The 13,815-nt window shown below is 42.8% G+C and overlaps 1 protein-coding gene and 1 long non-coding RNA gene across 4 annotated transcripts in view; both read left to right on the forward strand.

Annotated features, from left to right (window-relative positions):
- The window catches only part of CDKAL1 (CDK5 regulatory subunit associated protein 1 like 1), a 658,258-nt gene that overhangs the window by 45,620 nt on the left and 598,823 nt on the right, over window positions 1-13,815 (forward strand). The gene's annotated exons all lie outside the window — the stretch shown is intronic.
- LOC109316059 overlaps window positions 11,560-13,815 on the forward strand; it is a 10,181-nt gene continuing 7,925 nt past the window's right edge. The window contains exon 1 of the long non-coding RNA XR_002102657.1: window positions 11,560-11,571. This is a non-coding gene — a long non-coding RNA (uncharacterized LOC109316059). The remainder of the gene's footprint in view (window positions 11,572-13,815) is intronic.

Consider the following 13,815-nt stretch of genomic DNA (forward strand, 5'->3'; position numbering starts at 1 on the left):
GTTCTGGTATTCATTCCAAGTTTATCTAACTTTTTTTTCTACATACAATTTGTGTGCTGATAAGTATAAATCGGTCTATATACTGAATACAGAGAGTTAAATCTGGTGACAGTTTACCTTCTGAAATTCCTGATAGTTTTACATCTCATGACCAGCCATGGTCTGCAGGCTGTTCAGCGTACTTCCTTACTGGCCTATTTTTCTCATTTAATTAGAGGAAGTTTTGCTGCTGCTGCCACACTTGCTGTTCTGTTTTATGCTCCAAAACAAGCTTCTGTCTCTTGTACTCTTCTGTCAGCATTGCTTGTCTGAATTAAAAGCTTTTGTTTGTTAGGTTTTTTTTGGAAAAGAATGTATATGTTTGAAGGCTTTCTTTGAATAAGGGATTTATTTCTGTTACTGCAGATACATTTCTTGCAGCCCAGCAACATGAACTTTCTTACCCCATCTGTTCTTTCATTTTGAACTTTGTCTCCTTCAGCTAGATCCAGATGTATATAACCTTTGCTTTGGTCTGTGACTATGGGGAAGTTCTGCTGCATGTCAGATGCAGCCCATTGGTTATTATCAAGTGGAAGTGCAGGAAAACTAGGTTATGTAGTAGCAAGTTGTCATTTTGGGTTCTGAGCTGCCAGGTTTTCTTGCTGCCTGACCCAGCCTTATGTTGTAAAGAATCAATTAACAGTTGACATCCAGCAAAAACATAGTTTCTATCCTACTTACCTGATCTTCATGTTTGTATCTCTATCACTCCCACATCATATGACATCTCAGCTTGCATTCAGTGTTTGTTTCCTAATAGAAGGATATTGCCGATACTGAGGCCTCTTAATGATGGAACCATTACAATTTTTATGCGTTTTGTGGTGCTGGTATATATTTAATCTGATATCATCTCTGAAGAGGGGACCATAGAAAACCTTGTTACTTTAAGCTTAAAGCATGAACAGTGAAAGTCTTCTTTGCACAGTAGAAAAAGAAAGTTGCTTATCTTAACATTTGAGAATAGCTATCTTGATAGTGGCTTCCAGTGGAGGCAAGGCACTGTGGAAAGTAGCTGGTAAAAGTCAACCCTATATTTCTCACCTGGAAATTAACCTGACTGCCTACTTTGAGGTGCAGACTGTTATCTTGCTATAAAATGTCAGTGAAGTGATCTCAATATGACAGTGCAGTAGACATAACTATGCTGTTAGAACTGAAGAATGCTTTCCATTGTAAGCCATACTTCTAAAATCCTCACTTGTGGGGTTTGGCTGGGGGAAGGAGAAGCCAGACATTAGCAAGACATGGAAAGAAATCAGGAGGAAGTGCCATGAATTGAGAAACCAGATTAGAAGGATTGGAGTAAATGAGGACAGAGACTGGGAAAGACTAGGAAAGACTGAGTTCAAAATTTTATCTGTGTCTTTAAAAAGCTTAAAGTTCCAGCTCTGAAACTTTACAATTTAAATGTGAAATGTTTGCTCTCACACCTTGCTTTCTCCCATGTTGACCTTCATATCCATAAAAAACTGGAAAAAGCTTCCTTTGTACCCTCCTTCAGATCCCTGCTTCATTTACCTTTGCTGTCTTAGCTACAAGAAACTCTTAACTGTCTAATCTGTTGGTAGGCTAAAACCTATTGCCACCTTGATTAGATATTTTTCTTGGTTATCTTTACCTCTCCATCTGTGCTTAATTCTTTCATCTTATTTTTAGACTGTAAGCTCTCTGGGGCAGGGATTATCTTTGATTTTCTGTTTTTGTACAGTGTCTGGTGCAGTGGGATTCCGATATATAATTAGGACTCCTTGTTGTTATAGTAATACAAGTAAAAAAGAATATTGCAGTCAATGGAAATAAAAGGAAAAGTATTATTGGCAATCCAGCTTTTTTTGGGCTGATGTGACTGATAATGTGCTGATAAGTGTCGTGTGCATGCATGCAACTACAGCATGCACATTGCTAGGAGTGCAACATCTGGCTGGTAAGTTAGTGGGAGGGAAAGTGATTTTGGGGGGAGGGTATGCTGCTGTAGATCAAGTCCCTCACAGTGAGGGAGGAAGTAGGGCTGAGGCAGAGGTGGGGCGTGGGACAGGGCCGGCAACTAGCCTGCAGGGGCTGGGAGCGATGCTAGTCACTCCACATACCCAAGGGTGGGGGAGGGCATGTGCCCCCCTGGATCTGTGCATGGGATGAGGGCAGAGTGCCTGCTCAGGGGCTACCCTCAGCTCATCCTGGTGGCTGCACTTGGGGCGGGTGAGCATTGGTGCTGGGAGGGGGGCTCAAGCAGGGGCTAGAGCCCCCCTCCCAGCACTGTCGTCCTGCCCTGCCTGTCTTGGCCTGAGCACAGCCACTGGGAAGAGCCCAGTGTAGCTCCTGAGTACGAGTATGCTGCCTGTCCTTGTCCTGCGCACAGATCTGGGGGCACGTGCTGCCCATGCTTCCCCCAGGATTTGCATGTGGTGGTGGGAGCCACTCCCCCCAGGACAAGCTGCCAATTCTGTTCTGCACCCTGCCCCAGCTGGGCAGCGCCTGCCTTTGCCCCACCCTTACTCTGTCCCTCATCATGGGGGTCTTGATCAGCTCCATAGTTGCACCCCTTCCTTCCCCACACCCTCCACTACACAGTGCCATCTTAATCGTATTACCTTGGTCAGGGTACTTACTGCCCCTGCCACCAATGTGGTCATGGCATTTCTCCTGCCAGGGTAGGTATTGTCCTAGAGAGAGATCTCTCCTCAGCTCCTCAAGCTTCCCTCCCTCCTTCAGTGACCTTTCAGTATTTGTTCATTCCAACATACGTATAGCTTCGCTCCATCTACGGCTTTGGTCTTACTGAAGTCTAGAAGAGAGGAGCCCTGCTTAGATGAGGCTAATAAAATCTGTTCGAATTATACACTAAACTGGGTTAATCATTCAAAAACTGAGAAATTGATGTTCTCTGTTAGAGGCTGTTAACTTGCTGGGTGGCTGCTTAATCTGTCAGGCTGTGCCCTTGAACCTAGGGCCTCAGCCTGACCAGACTAGATACTTATCCCAGCCGGCCTCCCTACAGCTTGTCATCCAGGCTTGTCAAGGCTGTCCTGAAGCCTTTTAGCAGTTCCTAGCCATTTGCCTACCCACTGGTACCAGACTGGCCACCTGGGATCAGCTAATCCTCTGTATCTCCCACATCCATTTATCTGGGCCACAGGGCTCAACCTGATCCCAGACCATTCTGCTGTTCTCTGATCTCCTGGGTTCTCAACCTGTCTTGCTCCCTGGCTCCACTTTCTCTTTGACCTCCTGGCTTCCTGACTCAGCTTGTTTCCTCTCCCTTGCAACCACAAAAACCCAAACCCTGCCTCACAACTTTTAAAATGTTCACATCTCTGGGCTTGTGTAGTGGGGGGGGGGAGAATTGAGCTAGCTCCCTACTTCCATGTGATCCTTCATCATTCATTGTCCTTATACCTGATATGCACTGCCCACCCAACCTTAAAGTTTTCTTAAAGATCTGTGGAACATGTCAGTCAAAGCTAGATTATTATAAATTTGTTTCCTACTTGTGAACAATTTCTGATTGAATACTATCAGGCCTCTAGGTCAACCAGTACTATACTCTGTACTGACATTTCTGCACCATCTTAGCTTCCTTCTTTTAAAATGAAGGTCTATTAGCATTATGAATAGTATCTCAAAAATGTGAACCAAACAGACAGTCTGCAGAGAAACTTGGGTAATAGTACTCTGAGGTCTAAACAGTCTGATTCATCTCTGAGTGGTCAACTTGGATCCATATTTGGGATTGTGAACGATAGCTGTTCCTTCTCCATGTTAGAAAGAATGAGAAGTGATGTCTCATTTTGATGCCACAAGTGGATGCCAGTTTGGAAACGTTGCCACTTTTTCCCCCCCCAACTCAGTTGAGGAGGAGCTAAGCCAAGGGTACCTGATAGAACTCTGTAAACATTTCAAACATTTTCAAGCTTTGCTAAAGGAACCCAGTGGCACTGAGCTGGTGTGTGATCAAGTGCTGAATATTTATACAATTGACTGGGAATGACACATCTCATTTTGGCAACTTGCATAGAAAGAGCTTATTTTGTGGGTGGAGGTTGGAAGAGTGCTGTCACCCTTTTTCCCAATCTGACCTCTAAATACCAATACATAAGACGCTTCTCATTACATAAGAATTGCATATGTTGGTTGCTAAAGAGTATAATTCAAGAGAGACTGGGAAAGTCTGTGTGCAACACCCTATCTATGGCTCAGTTCAGAGTACCAAGCTAATAATTCTAAAAATATTCTACCCGAACACCCTATTTACTGTGTATTTTTGTAGTGTGTCCTGTGAACTTAAATAGTCATTTTCATTACTGGACAAAACAGAGGCAGTTAAGATTGGTGGACAGTGTAAATTGCTTGAAGAAATAATAAGTAATGAATGATTATACTCAGTGGAGTATTGGCTAGAGTCCTTTAAAACGTCATTTTCAGATATTCAAACATTTGTTTATTGAAGACTTAACAATTTTTGCCATGAACTTACATCATAAAAACGTACTTTCAATTTTCTTTCTTTATGTTTTTTTGAAAAGGCACTACACTTGTGAGCAAGTAAGTACTTTTACTGTTTCTTTTTCGAGAAATACGCCGGCTATGTACGCTAGCAAACATTTTACACTGTCATTCAATTCTTCAATTATAGATGGAAGAAAGCTTTCTCTGTATTTGTAGAAAAGGCTGTATTTAATTCAAATGATATAACTTGCCAACTCAGGATGATGCATTGTGTTATATCCTATGGTTAGATATATGAATAGTTTGATAGAGATGTGTAAGTTTGTACACTGAGCAAGAAATTATAAGCTAAAACATTTTCTTGACTTTTTCACTTTTGACTTCACGACCAATTCCTCTGTGGTAGGCAGTTAGATGGAAATTTCAGTGACCTGTTAAAATACCATACTCATTGGTTTCTAAATATTGACTTTTTTTTGAGCCAACTATTAACTTATAACATATTTACCTTTACCAAGTTTGTATTGTTGTGTTGTTTTCTTTTAGCAGTTTTAACGTGTACATAATTAATTTCAGTTTTGATTAGTTTCATGGAGTTGCAGGTTCTATTTAACTGTTGTAGTGACTATATTGTAAGATCCAGGATTTCCTGAAGTAGGAATGGGCATGCTTCCTCTCGGACTATAAGGGGAAGGGTAAGTGTGCCTGGAGCTGGTGGGGGACACTAGGGAGATGAGCAGGTGCACGAGGAGGGAAGGAGGACTTGCCTCCACTACTGCTGCTGTTCTCTGTGGATGATCTGGAATTAGGGAGAGCCCTAGAAGAGCTGTTCCTTCCCCATGCTTCAGAGAACAGCTGTGTGGTATATTAGGCTCAGCAGGGGACAGAGACAGTGACATTCAGGGTTCCTCTTTCCAATGCTTGCTCCCTGCCCACTTCTCCTCTGCAGCTGTCCTCCACTGTCTGGGAGTAAGTTCTAGAAGGAGGAACCTATAGTCTGCCACTGTCCCTCACTGACTCAGGGGCCACAAAGCTACTTTTGCCTGGTGCTGTAGGAGCTTCTGTACTGGGGGCTGGACTCGGCTGAGGTTAGCAACAGCGGTGGTAGACAAGTTCCTCTTTCTAGCATCTGCTCCGTGCAACACCCCCCTTCCCCCCACGTATTCCCCTGCTGGCTGGGAGCAGTGCTGAAAGGACGAACCAGTGTGCTGCTACTGCCACTGTCCCCAGCCAAGATCAGTTCCTTGGTCTGCTGTGGGTGGTGGTGACAGTGTGCAGGTTCCTTGTTCCAACGCCTGCTCCCAGCTCGTGGCAGACAACTGTGGGATTTGCTGCAGGCAGGGAGCAGGCATTGGAATGAGGACCCTGAGTGCTGCTGTCATTGTATCATGCTGAGCCTGGCTTCCAGCACAGCCATAGTCTACAGTTGGAGTGGAGCAGGAGTGGCTCTGGGGCTCTCCCTGCACCTGTCAGCTAGGGACAGCGGTATTGGCAACAGAAAAGTGTCCCCACCACTGCATTGCCCCCACTTCGCTTCCCTTCCCCACCTCCAAATTTGCCCTTTAGTAATGATGAGTAAGGCCCTAATCATCAGTCATGGCTTTTCTGTGGTGCTCCATGCAGTTGCAGGGATTTAGGCATGCAAAGTTAATTGCAAGGTCAGACTTATGTTTGTGTAGTTTAAGGTAGTGGTTACAATACCTAATAAACATTTGTAGTTTCTTTTTGTGATACAAACTTGTGGTGTTGAGGTGCTCCCAGGGATGCACCTGGGTTTGTGCGAGCCTATTGATCCCCAGCTGCCAAATGGGTATGCATTGGTCATTAATCTGCCTGTGATAAATCGTGATTTCTGAGCACTTCAGTCATGAGAGAAGAAACAAAAGGGCTTATTACATGGAAAGATAAAGTGGTCCAATACTTTGACAACAGAATATGGTAAAACAAAGCTGACAATCCTTACTCTCCTTCTGGGTTACCCCTTAGACCTCAAAATTTCTATGAAAATCCCCTGGGGTCAACTGCCCCTCAGTTGCAGCTAGCCCCTTCCATAGGGCATCTCCAGTCCACCTCCCTTGACAGGGAGTCCTCCTCACTGTCGCTCCTTCCAGTACAGTCCACCCAAGCCCACACCCCATTTACCTTCAGGGGAGCCAGAAAATCCTCTCGAGTGTCTCTGCCTGTGGCTTTGTGACACCTCCGTGCTGTTTGTGTGTAAAAGCAAAGATATTTTCTTTCCACACACAGTTGTTGAGAGGGTCAAATACATTTTTCAAATCACTGTACATGAATTAAGTTTTTGGGTTGAAAAATGTAAACAGGCTAGGTCTGTGAAAGGGGGCATGTGTACAAAAAGTTTGCTTTCAACATTTTGAGCCGATTTTTCTCTTTTTCATTCAAAGTATCTTGGAATTGAAAGATTTTTTTTTTTTTCCAAGTTACTACTAGGGAGAATACGTACTGTGTGAGTACTGCTGAAAGAATGTGATTTCATCATGATGGTCTTTCCCAAGTTCATTGCAACTATGTTCAATACTGGGTATTTTTTTTCTTAAATACCAGATAATCGTCACTGCTAATACGCAATTACTAGTATCTGCTGATTTTGAAGTTGAGTTTCTTGCCAGTGGTGTAACCCAAGGTTTTCTCTGACAAATGCCACTGCCTCTTTGCCATGGTCTGACAAGCATGACCTACTTTAAAAGAGCCCTGTGGGTCTGTCTGGTGCATGGTTGTCTGCTTGCTTTTTTTTGTAGATGTTTGTTTCAGATGCTTCTTGTCAGGCTCCAATATTTTTGGAGCCTTGGTACCATGGTGGTTTGGAAATGTGTGGTTGCCAGATGGAGTGAATGAATATGCACAGTCCTTGTGCAGTTTTAGATGCACATCCCTGTCTTCAGCACCAAGAAATTGGGAGCCTTTATTTATCTTACTGAGTTGTAACCACCTGTGGATGTTATAATAGCATGAGTGTAGCCTACTCCTAATGGTCCGAACCCAGGTAAGGGAAGCCATTTTCAGTAAATTACTTGAAACTTTCTAGGCTTACCATTTAGAATGTACTCCCTAAACCAGCAAGGGATCTTCCAGTATCAGAAGTGACTTTTTCCCTTTTCCTTCCTTGTTAGAAGCAGGCAAGGGTCTGCGATTTAGGAAAAACCTTTTACAGGTAGTAACAGTTCCAAAACTAACCAATACTCTTGAATTCGAAACACTGCTGACTTACTGCTGTCTCATTTGTATTATTTGTCCTCATATCTAACTTGCTTAGTAGTTAAAAGGTTAAGCAGTTCAAACAGTAAGAAAAAGCAGTTTGTGTTTTGTCAATTTTCAACTTCAGATATCAGTAAATCATTGCTGCAGCCTTCTTTATCAGTTGTTTGCACAAAAAAAAGCCCTGTTAGAATTAAGTCTGAGGGGACCATCTGCTGTGGTTCCCAGTGTTGTCAGTGTGATAAGGGATAAGCTGTGTAAACAGTGGTACCACAAAAAAGGCAGGCCCCATTCAGGGAGGGAAAAGTGTGATTTGGATTTGGGTTGATAACAGGCACAGAAAATCGGGGGATTTTTTTCTCAAAGTCTTTCAGGCAGAGGAGTGATGTATTTAATCAGAAACCCCAGATGTAGCCTGTTAGCACGAGTTTTTATTTAGACTAAATGTTAAATTCTACAGCATGGTAGTGATTGAAACATGCCCAACTTTCAGTGAATTTATCAAGTCTCAGAATTTTCATATAATGAACCTTTCAAACGTTATAGGAGTTGTTTCAGTTAAATGCAGTGGGTTTTTTTTTTTACTTACTGGTAAGTGCATGTGATTTGTTGAGGCCACGTGTGTGTTTGTAAGGGAAAAAAGGACATTTGATTTGCTTGGCATGCGAAGTAGGTCCTCATGAAGTTTTGGCTCCCTGGCAATTTCTATTCACAACTTGCTTAACACTCCCTTCTTTAGCAAATCTCTGACACAGCAGGTATCTAGGGACTCTTTTGCAGTTGAGATTTAGCAACTGGTGGATTATAACTTATATTATAAAAATCTTTCATCTGCCTCTGTGGCAGGTTTAGGCTCAGGCATCTTTTCAATGGGCATAAATTCTAGATTGAATGTTTAACAGGACTCCTGCAAGTTTTGCCCTAGGAACCATTACCTATCATTCTGAGGGCATCAGGGGTGGTGAGTTAGGGGAGGACGTGAGAAATCTGATGTTTTCATGATTGGAATCTAGACTGCTAAGGGAGTTAATTAGCACCTTGCTGTGAGCTGGCAGCTAGTGTACAGTGTGGAGCACAACTGAAGTGCATGTTTGTCTATTTTGGCTAAAAGATGAACAGCTAGAGCTTTCTGTTCCATCTGGAGTCAGTAGCTTATTTGAGTTTAATCCTAGGTAGCATTTATTGGAAGAGGTCTGGCCTTCAGGTGACTGAAGTATTGGGGGCAAATGTAGTGAGGTCTGTTCAGATGTCTTTGCCCATTCCTTACCTTGGTGCTTTGGGCAATCTGTGTACAATCTACGTAGAAATTTTGGTTAATCTCATGAAATTTAGTATAGAAACTTGATGTAGGTCATCTTTAGAAAGCAAGCAAGGAGATTTAGTGATTTATACAGAAGGCATTGGTTTTTGTGCTGATCTCCTATCTCTTTGCTGGAAAACACTAATTTAGATTTGGATGCCTGGCAGAATTTTGTTACCGTTTTCAGACTTTTTTTTCATGAAGGCATGATAGCAATGGTCTGAAGTAATGGCTCGGAAACGGATCCTGTCACTATTGAAACTGGAGTTGGTCCAGGATGCATGATTGCACCCAAAACTCTTTTTCATTCTGTGTTGCAGCCATTCTGCATCTTATTACTGATAGACTTCCATCTGGAGTCGGCATCCAACGTTGCACAGACAAGAATCTCTTTAATGTCAGGCTGTTACATTCCAAATCCAAGATAAGAAGCATGTCTGCTACTGATCTTCAGTGTGCTGACAATTGTCATGTGTGTCCACTCAGTTGAAGAGATCCATCCAGGTTACTCTTGATTACTTCTGTGGAGCATGTGCAATGCTTGGGCCTCACTATCAGTTCATGAAAATCAGGATTCTTTGCCAACGCACAAACCAGGCACTCCTCCACATATTACAGTTGGAGGGCAATCCTTGGAGAAGGTTGAGCATTACCTGGATTTTACTTTCAAAGTAAACATAGACAGTGATATTCAACATTGATTAAAATCTTCCAGTGTTCCTTTAGGCATCTCTGAAGTCATGTTTTCAGTGATCGTGACACTAGGACCAAAACCAAACTTCTCATGTATCAGGCTATTGTCATCCTTAACCTGTTGTATGGGTAAGAGACTTGGATGACCTATTAGAAACACTTTTTAGCTTTGGAATGTTGCCATCACTGGTGTCTTCAGAAAACCTTCTATCCCAACGGGAAGGACAGCATTCTGGCTCAAGCAAACACTACCAGCTTTGAAGCCTTGTTTAGATGTCCTGTTCAATGGAGTTGTGTTCATGTCATAAGGATGCCTGACAAACAGCTCCCAAAAGAGACCCTATGTTCCCAGTTCACTGATGGTCACTGCTCTAGAGGTGGGGCAAAAAGAGGTTCAAGGATTCCTTGAAGGCCAATCTGAATATTAACAGACTTGAGCACTGAATTATTCCTAGTCCAACTCATCTCACTGTGGATAGACAAAAAGAGACTAAGGGAAATAGCTGTGCCCTGACATCACCTACACCTTCTTTCTGGAACTATTTGCCATGTACATAGACAAGCATGTGGATCAACCCCCTCAGTCATCTACAGATTACCAACAACCTCCCTGTTTACTGGAAAACCGTCATCCTCATTTTGATGACCTGCCAACAAAGACAAATTGTTGACAGGATCATCATTGCTTTGCTCAAATCTTCTTCTCCATGTCCAAGGTAAAATCCATCAAATACTAGAAACCATCTTGAACATGTCCAGATTGGGATGACAGCAAGATTATGACTGACGATGACGAATAAGATGTGTTCTCTGGAAGAGACGGTGCCCTCCTGCACCCAGGTTCACTCTCCCCTCTTCCCCCTGGCCCCTTCCTTTTTGTGTGGATTACTTATTTTTTCAGTTTGCTGTTCAGATCCAGGTTTTAAAGATTTTCTGCCTGAGAACAGCCATGCTCAGGTCACTGATGCAGTTCCAGGCAGGTTAAAGTGGTTTGCCACAGGACTGAGTGTCTTTCTGCAGCTGATGTCAGATCAGTTTTCAGTCATTTCTTTCAGTTTTCACTTACTTTTCTTCCTGTAAATTTGAGTGAACTCTGTATTGCCACCTTGTGGTAGAAACCAGACCAGCTGGACTGGTGACTTTCTGTAGTGAAGTCCTGAAGTGAAGAAGATATTCTTAGGGAAGGACAGGAGTGGAAGGAAAAAGTGGGAGTGGGTGCAAAAAGCCAGGCAATTAGTTTCAAGTGTTTTCCTTAATGATAGTTGAATCCAGGGTTACCATATTTACCTGAATGCAAGGCAACTTTGAATTTAAGAAGACCTTCCAATAATTTTCCATGTATAGAACCTAATCATCACAATATTTTATTATTTTCTGTGTATAGGATCTGATTATTGGTGGGTCATCTTAAATTTGTCCCAGACCACTAGAGGACCACTGGTAGCCTAACTCTTGCAACCTGCTCTCCTGCCACTTGCCCCCCATGCCTGTGTTCCTGTTTCCAGTCTCTCCCCCTGACTTGCTGCCCTATCCCCTGTGAGTACTGCTGCCATATCCCCTAACCTGAGTTTCTGATTGGCAGTAGCTTGTCCTCCTACTCCATCCCCCAACATGCACTGTTGCCTATCAGCAGTGTGGGTCACAGGATGGGGAAACAGCATGAGCTACTTCATCATCCCCTGATCTGAGATGCTGTCCCATTTTGCTATGCACTGATGCCTCATCTCCTGACCCATGCTACTGATTAATAAGGATCCTGGCTTTCTCTGTTTAAAAAATCCCAAATTCTCTGATAACCCTCAAGTTCCCTGAATCAAACCAACAAAACCTTTGTTTTTTCTACAATTATATATAGTGACGTTTCATTTTAATATAGTGTGTGTGTATACAAGTATCAGTTGAACACAATGTTTTATAGATAGATTTTTGAAAGTGTAGCAGTGCCTCAATCACTATAATAAAATAAATTCTGAATACCTATAGATTTTGGCTTTTGATTTTTGTGTTTTCTTTTTTTCATGGAAGATCAGAGCTCCCCCGGCCCCCTTTGTTCACCAGGATGTGGGTCCAGCTGTGACTGTGTCTCCCTTGTTGTTGTTGTTGTTGTTGTTGTTGTTCTGTGGTGCTGAGCAGCCAGCCCTGATCTGCTGGTGCCTTGGCCTTGCCCATGTGGGCTGCCCACTACAGAGCTTGGAGCTTCTCACTGTGGGCATATGGGCTGCTCCCCTAGCCAGACCCTGTGGCCATGCATTCCTGCCCCAGCCTCAAGCTACTGCATCAGTCTCCCTCCCCCATGCATTCCCTGTGTCCTCTCCCAACACCCCCATGTTCCTCCCAGACTTACTTTCAGGCAGCTGGAGGAGCAGCTCTCTACCACTGCCTGTCTATATTTCTGGCCAGTTGCATGTGTTTGCGTACACATGTACATAGTGCTCTGTGCGTCCTGCTCCACCCATTCCTAAACATCCCCTTGCAGGCTGGAATTGTGCCAGCCTGTAAGGGGAAACCTGCAGTTTCCCATGGTTTTACTCCTTTAAAAAAAATCTGTATTTTCCTGCAGCAAATGAAAAACCTGGCTTCCTGCTGATCAGGCAGCAGTGCAAATGGGGTGATAGGGCAGAAACACAGGTCAGGGGATAGGGAAACTGTGCACTGCTGCCCCATTCCCCAGTATACTACGGCTGCATCCCCTGACTTGTACTGTGGCCTGTTCAGCAGCATGGGTCAAGAGATGGTGCTGTGGCACATTGCTGGCCAACGCACCCATGCTGCTGCCCCATCTCTGCCTGATCCTTGATCTGATCTTCCATCCATGCTTCTACCTAGCCCCTGCTCACTCCCAACTCAGGCTGCCACCCATTCTGCTAGGCCTGGCTTTGGCTCTGAGCTGAGATAAGGCCCAGGGCAGGGCCAGAGTACTGGTGCTCGAATTTAAAACTCAAATCTGTTTTTATTTATATAATCTGCTTCCCTGCTTCCTTCCTTCTTTGTTGACAAAGGGAAGAAAACTTTTCAAGAGGTGGGGTGGGAAATCAGGAACCAGGTTTTTCTGGAGAGTACTTTCATGGATAAAACTTTTTTTTTGTGTAGTATTTTCATGTGAAGATAGTAGATGTGGTCTGTACAACCTGAAGAGCAGCAGCATCAAACAGCTCCTTGACAAAAGCTTACTTCAGTCATTTTTGCTCCAGAACAGAACAAAAATTGCTTTGCTTTTCTCTTGGCTTGAACAGAAAAACTAATTTATACATACTATTCAATTGAGGGACAAGGAGGAATGTGGCAAGTGTTGCATAGGCATATGTGTAACTCTTAAAGTTTATTAAATTTTTAAGAATTTCACTGATAATTGCTAAGGGAGCGTTCAGTTGTTTAAAGCTAATTCTGTAGCAAATTTGAAACATTACATTTCTTTTCCTGTATAAAAATAAAGTGTGTGTGTGGGTATGCATATGTATATAAAAATATTTATACATTTTCACCTGGATTTTGGAAGAGTTCCATAATTTACTGACAGATTTGTCATGCTGTAATGTTTCCCCAGATTGAGATGATCCAAACTTTTTTGGAAGCCACTTGAGATGTAGAGGTACTAACTAATCCTAATCTGACTGAAATAATTGGAGTCTTGCCACACAGTGGAAATCAGTGTTTTTCATAGATATTGTAAGAAGGAAATATCTAGGATATAAATAGTTTGTTTGGGCATGTGTGGAAAAAACGGAGATGAGTTCAGCTCTAGTCTAACCCTACTAAAATTAGGAGAATCAATCGGATGCAAAGAACTTGGCTTGAAGAATTTCATCTCTGATACCGTGTCAGCATCAGGATATGACTACGAGTGTTACTCATTCTTTTTACATGGTCTGTTTTAAAATGTTGACACACTGTATTGTTTTTCAGTGACCGTCTGTTAAGATAAAAAGAATTGGGATATTGTCAATATTAATATAAACAGACATAGTTTATATTCTGCGGGTCTGAATTTGTCTGACTACTATGTTGATGGATAAATTGGTGATTTGGTTTCTAACAGAGTCTTGACAGGTTTGACAGAATCTGGTGTAGTGAGATAAAGCAGCTGCAGACTGAATTTTTTATATATATATATATATATATAT

The sequence above is a fragment of the Crocodylus porosus genome, unplaced genomic scaffold (assembly GCF_001723895.1).
Source record: "Crocodylus porosus isolate Cpor-Errol unplaced genomic scaffold, CroPor_comp1, whole genome shotgun sequence".
Classification (NCBI taxonomy): Eukaryota; Metazoa; Chordata; order Crocodylia; family Crocodylidae; genus Crocodylus; species Crocodylus porosus.